Genomic DNA, 6,534 nt, shown 5'->3' on the forward strand with positions numbered 1-6,534 from the left:
GAATCTTCTGTACGCAAAGAACATGCTCAAATCACTGCATTGCAGTCCTTCTGTTCAGTACCTTGGTCCATCTATCTCAGTATTGTCTACACTGACTGGCAGTGGCTCTCCAGGGTTTCTGGCAGGGAGTCTTTGCTTGGAAATGCTGGGAATGGAAGCTGGGACCTTCTACATGCAAGGCAGATGCTCTACCACTGAGCTGCAGCCCTTCCCCATATAGTATTTTTGAAATATAGGAATGTGCCTTTCATTGAATCAGATCCTTGGTCCATCTATCTCAGTACTGTTTACACTGACTGGCAGCAGCTCTTGAGGGTTTCAGATAGAGGTTTCTCCAAACCCAACAATGCATGTACTCTGTGACTGAGCAACATTTCCCCATGTCATATTATAATTAATATAATTGCTAAGAAGGTAAAGGACTACTTAGGAACAGTCTCACACATACAGGTTCTCTCCTGAAAACAAGAAGAATAAATATTCACCACTGTCCTAGCTGCAGGACACACAACCAAGTGAACTCCTCACTCTTCAGCTGAGCTGTGCAATTCCCCCCCCCCTTAGATGTAGCCTGTGGTTTGTCAAAGAAGTTGAAAGCAACACGAGCCTTTTCTTGTCTTTCTTTTTTTGAGGTGGACAATAAATCCTAAGGCATCCATCTGCTCTGGTGCATGAAATAATTCTTGGGCATGAGTCCATCGAACCAGCTAGGCCACTGAAGAGATCATCTATGAGATTCCATCAGCTTGACCTGGATTGAAGTCCCTAGGCTCTTAATTATATCCTTAGGCTTTGATGAAGGCTGATCTATTGGAGAGAGAGAGAGAGACAGAGAATGAATCTCATCCATGTGGTGGGATGGGGAAATCTTGAGTTTTTAATGATAAAGGGAGAGTCAAGGGTACCACATGATCTAGGCATCATTGCTTCCTCTCCAAAGTCACTGTCAGGCAAAAGCTGCCTCTGGGTTCCATCATCAAGCCATAGGACTAACATGGGAATGTAAGAAGCCACCTTACACCAAGCCAGACCATTGGTCCATCCAGTGGCATAAACAGTTTGCCAGTGCCCGGGGCCACGCGGTTGGGAGAAAGGGAAACGGACAGAGCACGCATGCACATTCAACTGCTTAACGGCATCCGTGTCACCCAGGTGGTTTCAGCCGCAGAGATAATACGAGTCGTTCTGTTGTCTGGAGAGGTCATTTCCTGGTTTGCATGGAGAAGCCGTTTTCAACAGAGTCCAGTGACGGAAGCATGCAGCTGTGTTGAGGCACTGCTGGGTGTTGAAATTTTACACCCCCTAACAATTTTGCATCCGGGACAACTGTTCCTTTGCCCCCTCTCCCATGTCATGCCACTGCATCCATCTAGTTTAGGATTGTCTACGACTGTTTTCTGGAGTTTGGGACAGAAGTTCTTTCCATCCCTACCTGGAGATGCCAGGAATTGAACCAGATGCTCAACTACCATTCTTCAGCCGTTCCTTAGAAATAAAATATGTTCCCAGTCTTCATGGTTCTAAAATAAAATAAAGAAGCTTCCTTATATTGAAACTGACCATTAGCTCACCTAGCCTAGTATTGTCTACACAGACTGGCAGCACCTTTTAGACAGGGTACATTGCCAGGAATTGAACCTGGAACATTCTGCATGTAGAGCAAATTCTCTACCAATGAGCCACTGCCCTTCCCCTAAAGAAGAGGGAGTTGGGGTTGGAAAAGAGATTGCTTATTAAACCACTCTGAAAATTGTATCTGTGTCAGGGTAAAAGGAGTCACCTAACAACTCTCAACCCTTAATGAACTACAGTTCCCATGATTCTTTGTGGGACGACATGGTACAATCCTGCTTTATATTGTTGTAAACAAAATCTGCCCTTTTTCCCTTATGGGGCATGCAAGAGCCCATATAGAGTCCTTACGTGGGTTCCCTATTGGTAGGAGAAAATAACAGAAGCCAACCAGAGACTATTGAGAAGTAAAGCAGCTAGTAAGCCTGATCTTTATTAAAGCTGTTGCAATAGGGTGCTCCCCTCATACGCAGGAGGACAGAGGAGGACCCAGAACAAAGGTGTGCCTGCCCTTATATAGACATTTTAAACTGCAGTCCCTGGAGCTTAAGACCACCCCTCCATACATCATACATACATCACAGAAGGAGTGTAACCCAAGACCACCCCCCACAAACATCATACCTACATCACAGAAAAGGTGGTCTACAACAGAAATTTGAATGTTGTTGTTTTTCCTGTCTGTCAGGTTATCTGATAATGCCTTATCTGATTGCCTTTCCTGGTAGTTTGCCCATTCCTTTGAAATGGTGATTACCCAATTCCTGTAACAATGAAGGTTTTTTCACCTCCTCCCTCCTTGCAGAGAAACATTTGGTCAGCTTGGGAGTCAAAATGGTTTCAGGTCAGTCTTCCTGTGCTGATCTATGTACGTGCTTGGTTGGTACATTTATGAACATTAATTATATAGGACCTTAAATTTTATTATTACAATATGTATCGTGCAGATGGGGCCTTTCTCTAACTAGCCAAGGCCCCATCTGCACCATGCATTTAAAGCAATATCATGCACAAGCCCATGAACGCAAACATCCAAGCCAGCCAGAGACATGGTTATTGTGCAAGGCCAGGGAACAGCTCTCAAAGCGGACAGCAGAGCACAGCTGGAGAGAAGTTGTGGTCTGGGAGGATCGTGACCTAAGGACCAGATGGAGAGGCCTGAGCAAAACTGTCCCAAGAAGAGAGGAAGAGAAGATCATAACACTGGAAGCATGAAGAATTATTCCCAGCCTCAGGGGGTGTTGATAACGTCCACAGTGACGAAACAGACAATGCTGTACGGTGAAGGTCCGCAGAATCCCCCCCCCCCGGCTCCCAGGAGCCTTGTAAAAAATGGATATAAAAAAGCAGCAAATTTGCCTGCAGAATTTAAGTCCATTTCCACAAAACACAGGCAGCCAATGCGTCTGGTTTATGTCAGGCCAGACGCTCCGAATGAACCCACTGGAGGCATTTCAAACAAACGTAACGCACCACCTACTAACAGAATAAATCAATTAGAAGAACAAACTTTCAGAGAACCTAGTGGGAGGGGGGGAATACCATGGAAAGTTGATCCTTTGTTGTCACACACTCCCCCCCCCCTTCAGCTATGAGATTAATACATTTTCAGGGCGGGTTTCATAAAACAATGGGACCCCCTGAAGAAAGATCTTACTTTGGGGCCATTTGTTTTTGTTTAGTGGAGTATGCATTGAGTGATATATATTTTTCTCTCTCCTCCTCCTCTCCCCAAAGGGAGGTTTGCATTTGTGTATTTCAACTGTACATTAAAGGGAGGCATCCTATCAGCCCCGAGAGCAGATGAAAAATATCCCTTTTCACCGGGCTTTTGCTCATTTGTTTCTGGGTCTGACCACAGAAGAATGAAGGCAGAGAAGTTGGCAGGTAAGATTAAAAACTGTGCATTCAAGGGCTACGGCGCACTGAGTTGTTTGAAAACACGGCCAGTTCTTTGATTCACACATCTTGTGAAATGACTCTCAGCTCTAGCCTTCATATCTTGTCATTACAGAGTAAACAGCCAAGCTTTGCTGAATATATATTGCTGCACACACCTCAGTCTCTGAGGTGTGAGAGACTCCAGCGCTTACCCAATGTGGAATCAAGTTTCTGTGGAATGAAGGTGTCTTTAGGATACATATGGGTTTATGTATGTATGTGACTTACCCTCTAACACATCAAAGGGAAAAACCGGGACGCTACCATCTGGGACACCATTTTCCCGTTTTTTCTCACCATGCTGAGCCGTGATTTCCCCATGATAAAAGTACTTTTGGGGGGCACTGTGCCCCAAAACTCGCATTTTTGGAGTGCCAAACAACATCGCAGCCCTGAAAAATGTGCTTTTACCATGATGTCGAAATCATGCGAGATCACGGCACCCAAGATGGCCAACATGCTCTCATGAGAAGAAATGAGATGTTCAAGTTTGGTGTGTGTGTGTGTGTGTGTGTGTGTGTGTGGCAGCAGTAGTCTGAACATAGGATGGAGGAGCTCACAGCATTAACACTCCAACAGATCTTGCCTCTCCATTAGCTGCCCAGGGACAAAATAAAAATAAAAATGGAATCTCATTTTTTGTCATTTGAAACCAGTGGTTCGGGTTCTCTCCTCCAGAGCTTTTCTCTCTCTCGTTCCAAAAAAAGTGGAGCGCCTGGTTGCTAAACATTTCAAAGCTGATAACTGCAGCCCATCATACTTCTCAGTAATCGCTATAGGGATACCAACTAATACAGCAAGATTAGCAAAGAGGGAGAAGTTCTGGACACATTGGACCTGTAGACACCACACAGCCTGAACCTGGAGGTATCATAGTCCCATCATTGCTGCGCTTCAGGGAATGAAGCCCTTCTGAGAATTCCATTCTCAAAGCTCTAGAGCTGTCACCTTGGAAACAGCATCCTTTCATGTTGATCAGAGCAGCTGATGGAGGCAGCAGTCGAGACATCCTGCAACATAAATAATACTAATGAAATACTTTGTTTTGTCAATCACAGCAACATTTCTGTTGTTGTTGTTTTGTAAATTTATTTATTTGGTTTTTCAATTCAAAGTTTTAAAATCACATATCCAACATACATCATAAAAACAAGATTCCAAAGAATCTCCTGGACTCCCTCCTCCCCTTTGTGGGTCTTATTGTTAATCATTTCCTCCTGCATCATAGAATCATAGAGTTGGAAGAGACCACAAGGGCCATCGAGTCCAACCCCCTGCCAAGCAGGAAACACCATCAGAGCACTCCTGACATATGGTTGTCAAGCCTCTGCTTAAAGACCTCCAAAGAAGGAGACTCCACCACACTCCTTGGCAGCAAATTCCACTGTCGAACAGCTCTTACTGTCAGGAAGTTCTTCCTAATGTTTAGGTGGAATCTTCTTTCTTGTAGTTTGGATCCATTGCTCCGTGTCCGCTTCTCTGGAGCAGCAGAAAACAACCTTTCTCCCTCCTCTATGTGACATCCTTTTATATATTTGAACATGGCTATCATATCACCCCTTAACCTCCTCTTCTCCAGGCTAAACATGCCCAGCTCCCTTAGCCGTTCCTCATAAGGCATCGTTTCCAGGCCTTTGACCATTTTGGTTGCCCTCCTCTGGACACGTTCCAGTTTGTCAGTGTCCTTCTTGAACTGTGGTGCCCAGAACTGGACCCAGTACTCCAGGTGAGGTCTGACCAGAGCAGAATACAGTGGCACTATTACTTCCCTTGATCTAGATGCTATACTCCTATTGATGCAGCCCAGAATTGCATTGGCTTTTTTAGCTGCCGCGTCACACTGTTGGCTCATGTCAAGTTTGTGGTCAACCAAGACTCCTAGATCCTTTTCACATGTATTGCTCTCAAGCCAGGTGTCCCCCATCTTGTATTTGTGCCTCTCATTTTTTTTGCCCAAGTGCAATACTTTACATTTCTCCCTGTTAAAATTCATCTTGTTTGTTTTGGCCCAGTTCTCTAATCTGTCAAGGTCGTTTTGAAGTGTGATCCTGTCCTCTGGGGTGTTAGGCACCCCTCCCAGTTTGGTGTCATCTGCAAATTTGATCAGGATGCCCTTGAGTCCATCATCCAAGTCGTTGATAAAGATGTTGAATAAGACCGGGCCCAAGACAGAACCCTGTGGCACCCCACTAGTCACTCTTCTCCAGGATGAAGAGGAACCATTGATGAGCACCCTTTGGGTTCGGTCAGTCCCCCAGTTACAAATCCACTTTTATAATAATCCAAATCTTTTACATCTCCATTATATCCAAAATCCACCATTAAACTACAGGTGTCATTCCAATCCTACTAACGATTTTAAACTGTTTACAATGATTTTTAAGATAAATTATAATTTTTTCGCATTCCTTATTAAAATTTTGATCTTCTTGATTTCTGATTCTTCCGGTCATTTTTGCCATTTCGTCATAATACATTTATATTATTGTAGTGATTTAGCTAAATCCTAAAAGAGATCCAGAGCAAGCTTGTGTGAAGTTCTGTTTTGATCTTTCATAACTTTTGTTTTTCAGTGTTATCTATGATATGTGAAGTGTGAATGTGGCCTAAATGATTTGCCACCCTGTGACAAATCAGATGTGGGACACTGGCACGTCAGGCACTCCTGTCTTCCACTGCCTCCCGCAGTTTGGTCAGTTTGGTCAAACTCATGCTGGTGGCTTCGAGAACACCATCCAACCATCTCGTCCTCTGTCATCCCCTTCTCCTTGTGCCCTCCATCTTTCCCAACATCAGGGTCTTTTCCAGGGAGTCTTCTCTTCTCATGAGGAAATCAACCCTGAGTGCTCACTGGAAGGACAGATCGTGAAGCTGAGGCTCCAATACTTTGGCCACCTCTTCCCAGGTAACTATGAGAATTGTAACTCTGGGTAGAGAACAGGAACAACTAACAACTCTCAGCACCCTTTGTAAACTACAGATCTCAGAATTATTTGAAGGAAGCCGTGGCGGTTTAAAGTG

At 44.4% G+C, this 6,534-nt stretch overlaps 1 long non-coding RNA gene across 1 annotated transcript; it reads right to left on the reverse strand.

Annotated features, from left to right (window-relative positions):
• Positions 1–639: 639 nt before the first annotated feature.
• Positions 640–3,999, reverse strand: LOC308465482. Its single transcript, XR_013980473.1, has 3 exons — positions 3,742–3,999; positions 1,433–1,520; positions 640–807 (listed from the first exon to the last, which is right to left on the reverse strand). It is a non-coding gene; the product is annotated as an uncharacterized lncRNA (long non-coding RNA).
• Between the last annotated feature and the right edge of the window lie 2,535 nt (positions 4,000–6,534).

This window comes from Podarcis pityusensis (genome assembly GCF_964106645.2).
Source record: "Podarcis pityusensis genome assembly, chromosome: 16".
NCBI lineage: Eukaryota > Metazoa > Chordata > Lepidosauria > Squamata > Lacertidae > Podarcis > Podarcis pityusensis.